The sequence below is a fragment of the Chlamydotis macqueenii genome, chromosome 8 (assembly GCF_036417535.1).
Source record: "Chlamydotis macqueenii isolate bChlMac1 chromosome 8, bChlMac1.mat, whole genome shotgun sequence".
In the NCBI taxonomy this organism is placed as follows: domain Eukaryota; kingdom Metazoa; phylum Chordata; class Aves; order Otidiformes; family Otididae; genus Chlamydotis; species Chlamydotis macqueenii.
This window is the reverse complement of record NC_141563.1, coordinates 2,687,226-2,700,814: the sequence shown is the minus strand read 5'-3', so window position 1 is coordinate 2,700,814 and position 13,589 is coordinate 2,687,226.

Genomic DNA, 13,589 nt, shown 5'->3' with positions numbered 1-13,589 from the left:
CTCAAGGTCTCAGCACCTCTCTTCTAGCCCAGCTCAACAGCATTTCTTTCGTCATAGCAGCTCTGTGCTTATCCATGGGAATTTCAGATAACACAAAGATGGTAAGAGACAGTTTGGCAGGCTTGGGGGAAACTCACAGTATAGAAGGACACCTAAAAATTTATGTAAGTGTTTTCACAATGGTATCTCACTGAGGGAAAAGCAACTCCTGCCCCAGCCCCACAGCCTGCATTGCCCACAGCCCCACAGGTGAAAGCTGGGACACTTGTTCCCATGGACACAGCTGCAGGAAAGGACCCACAAGATCAGGGTGAGACTCTGCAGCTGGAACTCCCCTCCCCAGACAGCCTGACAGCAAGAACAAGGTCCCAGCAGCAGCACCACAGAGAGGTGGAGGCACAAGGGCAAATACAGCCAGGGTGCGGCTGAGAGAGGACAGGGCACAGGCAGGCGGGCACTGGGGACAGCGTCCCCCTCCCCCAGCTGTGCGTGCCCCTTCCCCGACACCACCATTGCCGGGCAGCTGCTCTCAGCCCCTGTGCTCTGCAGAGGGCCGTGGGCACGTGGCTGGAGAGCTGCAGCACGGCTCTGCTGGAGCTCTGGCTGCAGAGGAGGGGGTTCATGGCTGGGACCCCACAGCCCTGAGGGCAGAGGCTTGGGTGGGTGGGAGAGGAGGCCAGGGGGCTTGCTCAGAGGAAGGGGTCTGCCCTGGAGGGGATGCTACATAGATTTCTGAATTCTCCCTCCCACAACATTTCTGCTTTTACTTTCTTCTCATTCCTTGACTGTAAACCTGATGCCTGGGGATTTTCGTCCTCGCAGCTGTTTCCCTGTGCCATCTCTTTTCCCTGTCAGCACTCACAGACCTCATCCCAACCTCTGTGCACTCACCCTGGCCCTACACACACCTGCCTGTTTGCAGGGCGCTGGCTGGGTGCCTGTTCCTGTTTGGAGGTTCCAAAGGCCAGGGCAGGACAACCCTGCTGGGTGCAGCAAGAGTGATGCTGGTGCTGTCCCTGGGCAGAGGAGTGGCTGAAGGCACTTGAGGAGGCTCTTAGCAGACCAGCTGACCACTCACAGTTACAGCTTAGGAGTTTCAAGAATTTGTCCGAGCTTGACATCTCCTTTTTCGATTACTCTTTCCCTCCCCACCCTCATTAGACCGCTACCCTCAGAGTAGGAATGCAAAAACAGAGACTCAGGAAATCTCTTTATCTCTATAGCAAACCATGCCTTGACCTTCCTCTTGAAACATCCCCTTGGAAGTTTCCCAGTGGTGACGTGGAGCTGTGGGCAGCCCTGACCCGCACAGCACCCTCTCGACAGCAGAAGGACCCTGCTCGGCCAGGAGTTGTTCCTCCCACCCACGGCTTCTTTCCCCAGCGCCGTGGGGAGCTCACAAAGGGAGGCTGAGTGCTGAGCCTGGCAGAGGCAGAGTCCCTGCCCCAGCACACAGCCCCTGGGGTGCAGGGACCCTGCTCTGAAGGACAGCCCTGGGCACCCCTGGCTGCACACACACATTCACACCCTGCAGCCGACCCTGGGAGAAGGCAGCTGTCGTGCCCTGTCCCTGTAGCAGTGCAGCAGGAAAGCCCTGCTGTGCAGCACTGTGAAAGCCCTGCTGTGTCTCTACTATGAAAGTCCTCCTGACTGTAGGATGTGACAGATTTTGGAAGTCTTTCCACAAACTACAGACACATTGCCCTTCATGCAAGTACTTACTACGTATAGTGCTGTGAAGATTTCTCTCCTGTTGAGTTCTCAACTCTCCTCCCACCCCAGGCTGCCTCTCACCTCTCTGCTTCTCTCCCCTCCCCTCAGCTCCTGCAGGCAGAGCCCTCAGCCCTGCTGCGCTTGGCAGAGGAGCTGCTCCTGGGCAGAGCTGTCTCTCTGCAGCGCTGCCCTGTTACCAGCAGCTCCCTCCATCCCAGGAGCCCGGCCCAGCTCAGCAGCAGAGGCCCAGCCCAAGGCAGCACTTTCTCTGTCCCCTCTGGGCTCCCTCCAGCTGTCCCTGGGGCTGCAGGGGAACCTGCTGGGAAACAGCCTGAAGCCATCACTGATGACCCCTCAGCTGGGCAGAGACACTTTTTTCCAGAAGCACAATTTCTCTCCATGAGACAAAGTTATAGCTTTTTTTTTTTTTTAATTGGACAGGACACCCAGATAGAGATGGGCCGGGATCTCTTTTATCCCTGCTGAGAGAAGGGATTCAGCTGAGGCTACAAAGGCATCTCAGCATTCATTTCTATTCCCAGCATTTGAAGGGGACTCAGCTCCCTCTACTCACACCACAAACCCACAGGAGGTGGGATTGCTCTGGCCTCTGTTCACATCTGCACAGAATAGACACCTGCATGTGAGCATCTGTCAGAGTTTAGGCCTGCTCAGGACCAGACTATGTAGTCTCTTGCTCACTTCCCCCACCCTGTGAGGGAATAGGGTGAGGGAATGTAAGAAAAAAGGCTTGAGATTTGAGATAAGATCAGCAGAAAAATCATTAAAGTTATTGTTACGGGCAAAAGAGAGTCAACTTGGGGAAAATTATTTGTTTTTATTGCAGGAAAATAAGACAGAGAACAAGGTAACTTCCCCCCACAGCTCCCTCTTCCTTGGCTTAACATTATCTCTACCACCTTCCCGCCGACCAAGCGGCACAGGGAGGAAGAGGGAATGGGGGTTATGGTCACTTCATCACTTGTCACTTTACGCTACTCCTTCCTCCTCAGCAAGGGAAGAACTCCTCGCATTCCTCCTCCCCTGCTTCTTCGTGGGGTCCCTCACACGGGCCGCAGTCCTTCATGAAACTGCTCCGGCGTGGGTCATCTCTTCCATGGTGGCGTAGGTCAGCCCCGATGGGAACCAGACTACGCAGTCTCTCTCTCACTCCACCCCTACTCTCCAAGAGAGCAGGGGGAGATTTGGTAAACAAAAGAAAACCAGGAAAAAAAACCCACAAACATGTGGGTTGAGATTGAACAAAAAGTAAATTTAACAGTAATGACAGAAGAAAACAAACCAGTGATGGAATACAAATACAGTATAATGCCTTACAACAAATCTCCACACCTAGTTTCTTCCAAGTAGCAGGGAGACCCCCTTCAGCACCCTCCTCACTTTTATACTGAGCATGATGTCAGATGGGATGGAATAGCCCTTTGGCTAATTTGGTTAAATGAACCCCAGCTGTTAGCTAATTAGTTAACTATCCCAGCCATAGGGGCTACCAGCTTCAGTTCTCCACCCAGCTCAGGTAAATATTAACTCTATCCTAGCCAGAACCATTATCCACCCCTTATTCCATACCATCTACACCATGCCCAGATCCTACACTTTCCGTTTTATCATCAACTTTTTCTTCCTTTGATCTACTTGTATGCCTTTATAAGGTCTGTTGAGTTTATCCAGTCCATAACTTTGGGCTCCATCTGTCATAACAGTCTCTCAGCATAGGACAGACAACACAGTGTTTCCTCAGGTAGTCTATCTGGTGCAAGTGATTTAGCCAGTTCATAGTCTGCAGGCTGAAGATCTGTTGGTAGGTGCTAGTAGCAAGAGCCAGTTCTGGTTGCATCACTGCTGCAATTGTTCTTATTTTATTACAGTTCATTCTTTGTTGGTCTAGATGATTTTACTATAATACTTTTGACACAACATAAGTCTCTCAGGGCGTGGAGCAGGAAAAAGCAAGGAGGGACATTTAATAGCTAGATAATGACATACAGTACTGTATAGTAACTGACATCAAGCACTTCAAATTATTGGCTCTTTTCACCTAAAATTAGATCTCCTTGAGGTACACATCGGACTTTCCCATCCTCCTGCATTACCCACCAAGTACACCCAGGGCCTTGAGCAAAAGCAATCCCATGCATGGGTTTGCCTTTGCCCAAGGGAGAAGTGACCCAGACTGTCTTCCCCAGTATATTCCTTACGTGCACCACAGGGACTTTATCCCCTTCTACAGTATGTAGAAGTTCAGATTGGGCAGGGCCAGCTCGATTGGTGGACCCTCGAGTGTTGACTAGCCAAGTGGCTTTTGCTAAATGTTTGTCCCAATTTTTGAAGGTCCCACCACCCATTGCTTTCAGAGTTGTTTTCAGCAGCCCATTATACCTTTCAATTTTTCCAGAGGCTGGTGCATGATAGGGGATGTGGTATACCCACTCGATGCAGTGCTCTATGGCCCAGGTGTCTAGGAGGTTGTTTCGGAAGTGGGTACCATTGTCTGATTCAATTCTTTCTGGAGTGCCATGTCGCCATAAGACTTGTTTCTCAAGGCCCAGGATGGTGTTTCGGGCAGTGGCATGGGGTACAGGATATGTTTCCAGCCATCCAGTGGTTGCTTCCACCATTGTAAGTACATAGCGCTTGCCTTGGCGAGTTTGTGGGAGTGTGATGTAACCAATTTGCCAGGCCTCTCCATATTTATACTTCAGGCATCGTCCTCCATACCACAGAGGCTTTAACCGCTTGGCTTGTTTGATTGCAGCACATTTTTCACATTCAAGGATAACCTGTGCAATAGTGTCCATGGTTAAATCCACCCCTTGATCACGAGCCCATTTGTATGTTGCATCTCTTCCCTGATGGCCTGAGGTATCATGGGCCCACTGAGCTAAAAATAGTTCACCCTCATGCTGCCAGTCCAGATCCACCTGAGCCACTTCAATTTTAGCAGCTTGATCCACTTGCTGGTTGTTTTGATGTTCTTCAGTGGCCCGACTCTTGGGTACGTGGGCATCTACATGACGTACTTTTACAACCAGATGCTCTAACCGGGCAGCAGTATCTTGCCACAAAGTGGCAGCCCAGATAGGTTTGCCCCTGCGCTGCCAGTTGCTCTGCTTCCATTGCTTTAACCATCCCCACAGAGCGTTTGCCACCATCCATGAGTCGGTGTAGAGATAGAGCACAGGCCATTTTTCCCATTCAGCAATGTTTAAAGCCAGCTGGATGGCCTTCACCTCCACAAACTGACTCGATTCACCTTGGCCTTCAGCAGCTTCTGCAACTCGTCGTGTAGGACTCCACACAGCATCCACACTCCACTTCCCATGTTTTCCTACAATACGACAGGACCCATCAGTAAATAGGGCACACTGCTGCTCATTTTCTGGGAGGTTGTTATATGGTGGGGCCTCTTCAGCACACGTTACCTCTTCCTCTGGTGGCTTTCCAAAATCTTTGCCTTCTGGCCAGTCTGTAATTACTTCTAATATGCCTGGGTGATTGGGGTTTCCTATTTGGGCCCGCTGTGTGAGCAGTGCAACCCACTTGCTCCATGTAGCATCCGTTGCATGATGCGCAGAGGGGACCCTTCCTTTGAACATCCAGCCCAGCTCTGGCAGCCGGGGCGCCAGGAGGAGCTGCGCTTCAGTACCAATCACTTCTGAAGCAGCTCAAACTCCTTTGTATGCTGACAGGATTTCTTTTTCGGTTGGAGTATAGCAGGCCTCAGATCCTTTATATCCCCGGCTCCAAAACCCAAGGGGTCGACCACGGGTTTCCCCTGGCACTTTCTGCCAGAGACTCCAGGTAGGGCCATTCTCCCCAGCTGTGGTGTAGAGCACATTTCTTACCTCTTGCCCAGTCCGGACTGGCCCGAGAGCCACCGCGTGAACAACTTCTTGTTTAATTTGTTCAAAAGCCTGCTGTTGTTCAGGGCCCCACTTAAAATCATTCTTCTTTCAGGTGACTTTATACAGAGGGCTTACAATCATACTATAATTTGGAATATGCATCCTCCAGAAACCCACAACGCCCAGGAAAGCTTGCGTTTCCTTTTTGTCAGTCGGTGCAGCCATAGCTGTTATTTTGTTGACTATATCTATTTGAATCTGACGACGCCCATCTTGCCATTTTATCCCCAAAAACTGTATCTCTCTTGCAGGTCCTTTCACCTTACATCATTTTATGGCAAACCCAGCTTTCAGGAGGATTTTAACTATTTTCTCCCCTTTTTGAAAAGCTTCTGCTGCTGTGTTGCCCCATACGATGATGTCATCAATGTACTGCAGGTGCTCTGGAGCGCCACCCTTTTCCAGTGCAGTCAGGATCAGCCCATGGCAGACAGTGGGGCTGTGTTTCCACCCCTGGGGCAGTCGATTCCAAATGTACTGGACCCCCCTCCAAGTGAAAGCAAACTGTGGCCTGCATTCTGCTGCCAATGGGATTGAAAAAAACGCGTCAGCAATATCAATGGTGGCGCACTGCTTGGCTGCCTTGGATTCCAGTTCATACTGAAGTTCTAACATGTCTGGCACAGCAGCACTCAATGGTGGTGTTACCTCATTCAGGCCACGATAGTCCACTGTTAACCTCCACTCTCCACTTGATTTTCTCACTGGCCATATGGGACTGCTAAAAGGTGAGCGGGACTTGCTGATCACTCTGTGGCTCTCCAGCTGATGAATCAGCTTATGGATGGGGATCAGGGAATCTCGGTTGGTGCGATACTGCCACCGGTGCACAGTTGTGGTAGCAATTGGCACCTGTTGTTCTTCAACCTTCAGCAACCCCACAACAGAAGGATCCTCTGACAGACCAGGCAAGGTGGACAACTGTATAATTTCCTCCATCTCCAAAGCACCTACACCAAAAGCCCACCTTTTGGGTCCTTGAAATACCCCCTTCTGAGGTAATCTATACCAAGAATGCATGGAGCATCTGGGCCAGTCACTATGGGGTGCTTTTCCCACTCATTCCCTGTCAGGCTCACTTCAGCCTCCAATACAGTCAGCTCTTGGGATCCTCCTGTCACTCCAGAAATACAAATGGGTTCTGCCCCATTATATCTTGATGGCATCAAGGTACATTGTGCACCAGTATCCACTAGAGCTTTGTACTCTTGTGGGTCTGACGTGCCAGGCCATCGGATCCACACAGTCCAATAAACTCTGTTATCCCTCTTCTCCACCTGGCTGGAGGCAGGGCCTCTCTAATCCTGGCCACTGTATTCATTGTTCATTTCTTTTAAATATGCACGAGAAGTCCCTTCAAGAGGGTCAGAACTAAAGCTATTCCTTCTACTCTGCCTATTGGAGACTAGTGCAACAATTTTCTGGGAAGACTCATGGAATCATAGAATGGTTAGGGTTGGAAGGGACCTTCAAAGGTCATCTAGTCCAACCCCCCTGCAAGGAGCAGGGACATCCCTGACTAGATCAGGTTGCTCAGAGCCTCATCCAGCCTGGCCTTGAACGTTTCCAGGGATGGGGCTTCTACCACCTTTCTGGGCAACCTATTCAGGTGTTCTATAACTCACATCATAAAAACTTTTTTCCTGATTTCCAATCTAAATCTACCCCCCTCTATTTTAAAACCATTACCTCTCGTCCTATCGCAACAGGCCCTACTAAACAGCCTATCCCCATCTTTCTTGTAGGCCTCCTTGAGGTACTGGAAGACCACTATCAGGTCTCCCTGGAGCCTCCTCTTCTCCAGGCTGAACAGCCCCAACTCTCTCAGCCTGTCCTTATAAGAGAGGTGCTCCAGCCCTTTTATCATCTTTGTGGCCCTCCTCTGGACCTTCTCCAACTGGTCCATGTCCTTCTTGTGCTGGGGGCTCCAGAACTGGACACAGTACTCCAGGTAAAGAACTTATATTTGCAATGGTTTTTCCACGCAACTCACATTCACGTGCATCTAGGGCACAGGTAGGCTTCCCATCCCACTCCGTCATGTCCTGTCCTTGGTCACGCAAGGTAAACCACAGGGTACCCCGCCACGTATACCATCTCTCTTGAGCAGGGAAACGTTTACTCCTAAGAGCTGAAATATTGGCCCACACCAGTGGGGAATGGGATATATCTGCTTTGAATTGCTGGAACTCCTGGGACAGTTTCTCCACAGCCGAGACACAGGCCCGTAGGGAGGAAGACAGGCTTTCCTCGTACTGCTGGAGTCAGCCAGCCAGTTCATCCATTATTTCTTCCTCTCCATCTTTCCAAGTCATAACTGCCAATGAGTTGGCATATGATGATGGTGCACTTCAAACAAACTTCCGCCACATTTGTCGTATGCACCTGACTTCATCTGGATCCTTAGGTAACTGATCATTGTCCAGGTCATCATAAATAATCTCCAGCACAGCTAATTCCCTCAGGTACTGGATACCCTTCTCCATGGTGGCCCACTTGCCTGGGTGACACATTACATCCTCCTTGAAAGGACACCTCTCCTTCACACCTGACAGGAGTCGCCTCCAGAGGCTGAGGGCTTGTGTCCCTTTTCCAACTGCTTTGTCAAAGCTCACTTCTCGAGAAATGGATCCCAGTTGCCTAGCTTCTCTGCCCTCTAATTCCAAGCTATTAGCCCCATTATCCAAGCACCACAGCAGCCAGCTGATAATGTGCTCCCCAGGATGACAGCTAAAATCTCTTCACATGTCTCGCAGCTCGCTCAGCGATAGAAATCGGGTGCTCACTGTCTCCTTTAGGAGTTCTTCCTCTGAGGAAGAGCCTGCCTGCCAAGTTCTTTCTTGGCATGAAGCAAATAAACCTTCCTCTTCTTCCTCCTGCTCCCTCCTAGACGGGGCTTCCTCATCCCTCACTAAACGAGCTGACTTCCGCTTCCAAGTCTTCTTGTATACAGGGGCAACTGATACCAGCACGGGTTCACCCTCTGATTCAGCTGCAATGCCTGTTGCTGGGGTTTGAGTCCCTACATTGCAGGTCAGTTTGTTCTCCCTCATACCATGCCATGTATTAGTATCTTGCCTTAGGGTAAGTCTCAGGAGGAGATTCCCAAAAAGTGGGTTTGCAGCTCTAGACAAGACTTGGCACACATTCAAGATACATAACAAAAACATCAGAGTGGCTTGAATATCCCCCAGATCTTCAAAGTTCTCAAAAAGTGGTTTAACTACCCTGGAAGTGAAAGAATTTGGGAAGCTGTCCTCATAGGAATACCAATTTATCTCTAAGGCCATTGATGACACCATGTCATAGATAGATTTCGTGTAGTATAACAGAAGGATAACTCTCATCATTTTCCTGATGAAATAAACACCACCACTGGGAACACACAGTACATACAGCAGCGTAGACACTACAACAACATAACCAACCACTGCAACATCATGACCAATAACGGACAAGCAATACAATGAGCAAGTATTAACAAATTTGTTTCAATAAAAAAAAAAGCCAGAACTGATATTATCACCACTGTTTGAGCCCCACATTGGGCACCAAAAATAACTGTCATAGTTCAGCCCCAATCAGGACCAGACTACACAGTCTCTCTCTCTCACTCCCCCCACCCTCTGAGAGAACAGAGGGAGAACGGGTAAACAAAAGAAAACTAGGAAAAAAAAAACCAAAACAAAACACCAAAAAAAAAACCCAAAAAACCCCAGGTAGATTGAGACTAAGCAAAAAATAAAATTTAACAATAATGACAGAAGAAAACAAAATAGTGATGGAATACAAATACAGTATAATGCCTTACAAGAAATCTCCACACCCAGTCTCTTCCAAGTAGCAGGGAGACTCCCTTCACCACCCTCCTCACTTTTATACTGAGCATGATGTCAGATGGGATGGAATAGCCCTTTGACTAATTTGGGTAAATTAACCCCAGCTGTTAGCTAATTAGTTAGCTATCCCAGCCATAGGGGCTACCAGCTTCAGTTCTCCACCCAGCTCAGGTAAATATTAACTCTATCCTAGCCAGAACCAGGACACCAGGGCAGTGCTTTTCAAGTCCAAGACCGTCTGCACCAAGAGTCAGGAAAACAACAAGAGATATCCAGGACAGAAGCTTGAGGAAGCAGGAAATTCCTGGGAAAGCTCCATGGCAAAAAGGAAGCATACAGGAGATGGATGCGGAGACTTGAAAGAAAGAAGGAATTGAGAAATAGGGTTGGTTTTAGGAAAGCTGCAGAGTTGAGAGTTGCAAGGGAGTTCAGGGGCACAACAATCAGCTGTTCCTACTTGAGGAAAAGGTCAAGAAGAAAGGAAGAGAATGTGTGGCCACTGCTGGGTTTAGCAAGAGGAGGAATAGGTAGGTTTGAGGTACTCTCAGCCTTTGTCTTCTCCAGCAAGGTCTCTGAGTTGCGTGTGCCTAAAAGGCAGAGCCCAGCCAGAACACAGCAGTGGATGGAGATGGAGTCAGAGGTCACTTAGGTAAGGTCAGTCCTTAAGAGTCCGTTGCACCAGATGGGATGGATCTTAGGATGCTCTGAGAGCAGGATGATGTCATAGCAAGGCTGTTCCGAGACATTTTGTGATGTCATAATGAGTGGAGGAAGCAAGAAGCAAATCATGCATCCCTCTGCATGGAGCTGGCTGCAAGCTGTCATGAGGCAGTGCTGAGAGACAGGCCAGAACCTGAAGGTGTCTCTTGGGGGCTGGTGGGGAATCCCTTTGACCAGATTAGAGGTCAGCAGAAGCCCACATGCAGGACAAGTGAACCTTTCCCTACTCATGTTGTTCAGGGCAGAGGGCAGAGGTGTTCAGCTGAGCACATGGAATAGAACAGGGAGAGCTCAGTTTCCCTTTCTCTTCACCATCAGCTGTATTTTCCACCTGTCCTTTGGGTAGAATGGCACTTGTCCCACATACGTCCTTCCTCTGCCTGACCTCAATCAGGGCAGTTGAATGTGGGTTTGATGGCCAAACATGGGCTTGTAGTGCTACGCGAGACGCCAGGGCTCTGCAGCACAGCTGCATGCAGCTGGCACAGACAGCAGCGGCCCTGTGCAGGAAGCCCAGCCCCATTCAGAGCAGCGGTGTGACAGGCGCCAGCCAGGCCATCTCAGACCAATTCAGTGCCTTTGCCCAGTGACTGAATCCCACCGCTGCAGAGGCACAAGGTCTGTCCCTTCTCCATCCACTAGACGGATGACAGCACATGAACACAAAACATCTCCCACGGAGGTCTCTGCAAGTGTTCCGTCACTCTCAAACCCTCCTGGTTCTTCTCTCCCCATCGGTTAACCTTCCCATTGATGATACCATTATGGATTCATCCAACAGGTTTCACGATGTTCCTGTATCACAGGATGTCCTCACCCAAAACCGCTTTCAAAATCCTCTCTTTCTTTGCTGGGATGGGCTTCACCTCCAGGCCAAACATGCACCAATGTCCTCAGGCTGAGGAGCACACTGCTGTGGGAGACAAAGAAGCCATTCAAGTCCTCATGGAGAATTTCACGACCAGTGACCCTGGGAGTACCTGGAAGGGGAGCAAAACAGCATGCCAAATCTTGTGGAGGTTGCTGGAGGGTCTTGGGACACTTTGGGAAACAGGTCTCTGCAGATGGGGTGTCAGATGGGCCAACAATGGTGAAACTCATTTGCGTCTGTTACTCAGCAAGAGGGAAGATCTGGTGAGGGATGTGAAAGCCAGAGTCAACCTTAGTCGTCACGATCCTTAGGTAACAGGGTCTCACCTCCCCAGGAGAATGAGGTAGGAAACTAGAAAAGTTTCCAAGGAGGAGGCTTTGGCCTAGTCTTGTGATTTGTAGTGGGGGAGCCCATGTGAGCAGCACAGAAGGGCAGCAGAGCTCAGTAGAGCTGGTCTTCAAGGACAGCGCTTTTCAAGTCCAAGACCATCTGCGCCAACAGTCAGGAAAAGAAGAAGAGATGTTCAGGAGAGAAGCTTGAGCAAGCAGGAAATTCTTGGGAAAGCTCCAGAGGTGACACTGGCATTACAGCAGGCAAGTCCTGCAGGGTCAGTGGCTGAGCTGCTGCTGATCCCCCACCCCCAGAGAGCCCGAAAACAAGAAGAGCATCAGCAGGGGCAGGTGGAGAAAGAAGGAGAAACGCTCCAATGCTTCTGCCCAGGGCTACAGGGCCATGGAGGGACAGCGGGTCACTCAGGAGTCTACTGTGCTGGAGCTCTGAGTGCAGAGGAGGCAGCTCCTGCCCTGGACCCCAGGGCCCTGAGGGCAGAGGCTGTAATAGGTGTGAGAGGATACGGAGAGACTTGTCATGGGAAAAACATGTTCAGTGCAGGGCTGACAGGGAGATGCCCAAATCCCCCCTCCCAGCCTTTGCTGTCAGCACTTTTCTCTCCCTCCCCGTCTGTGGCTCCAGGGCCTGGATGGGTCCCTGTCAGGAGCTGTTTCTCTGTCTCCGTGTCTGCTACCTGTCAGTGCCCACAGACCACATTCCACACACTGTGTGCTCCAACCTGCCCTGCAGACCCCTCCTGGCAGCAGGGCACTGCCCAGGAGCATCCCTGTGTTGGCAGGGGCTAAGGAGCAACTCAGATGAACCACGGTGACACCACACAGGTGATGGGGCTCTCAGCAGGCAATGGAAGAGGTGAAGGGATGTTATCAGCCTCCTCACAGACCCACTGACCTTTCAGTCCAATATTGTGGGAGTGTCAGTCACTTGTGACACCCTGACAGCTCCTTTGCTCTTTTCCCCCACAAACACAGCAAGAAACTGAAAGCACAGACTTCAGGAAGCACCTTTCCTTCCAGGTGGCACCTGCTTTGATGTGCTCATTGGAAAGCTGCTTCTGGCAATGTCCTGCAGTGACCTGGAGCTGTGAGCAGCCTGGACCAACACAGAACTCTCTCAACACCACAGGGACCATGCGAAGGGTCCCTTTTCCACCCACAGTTTCTCCCTGCAGTGCTGTTTTGTGTTCATTGTGGTGTCCTATGTGCAGATCTTCAGGGCTGTGCTGAGAATCCTCTGTGAGCAGGGACGGCACAAAGCCTTTTCCACGTGCCTCCCTCACCTGCCCATGGTTTCCCTGTTTCTCAGCACTGCCATATTCGCCTCCATCTCCTCCCCGTCTTTGAATTTACTGGTTGCTCCTTTGTACTGATTGGTGCCTCCAGCAGTGAACCCCCTCATCTATAGCATGAGGAACCAGGAGCTCAAGGAAGCAGTGTGGAAAATGATGACTGAATGTTTTTGAGATGCGATCGTGTGTCCATCTTCTTCAATGTATGACTCATAGTGGAACTCCTTACTGCCCCAGCCTTTATTAGGTTTTGTGTTTGTTGTTCTTGCTGAGTGGGACCACATCCTATGATCAGTACTGGGCTGTGTGCCACCCTCTGCTGTCTGCAAGTCTCATGAACTGGGACATCTGTCTCCAGAGGACAACTGCACCTTCCCTAGGGGGATTTCTGTCATCAACATTAATCATTTCAGTCATGTCCCAGATACTATTCTGTGGCCCAGGCAGAGCTGACCACTTCTTCTGTGAATTCACCCCGTTGCTGGAGCTCTCACACAATGACACCGTGACACTCATGCTCTTCCCATGCATAACCTGCTTTTTAGATCCCATCCCCCCCTTTCTGTTCACATGGCCATCCTGTGTGCATCAGAGCTGTCACCCTGGGGCAGATCTCCCATCTAGCGTGCCCAGGCAGGTAGAGACCTTTTCCACATGCTCCTCTCACCTCACTTGTGCCACTGTTTTCCATGACGCCCTTACCTTGGGTGTGTGATGCCCAGACAAGTCTTCCTGCGATCATTTCACAAAGTCCTTTCTCTACATGTTCCACACACCCCGATCAATCCCTTCATCTACAGCCTTTAGACTAGAAAGTCTGGGGGGAAGGGGAACCCTGAGGAAAATGCTCAGGAAAGCTCTGTGCCACACCGAGAACCCAT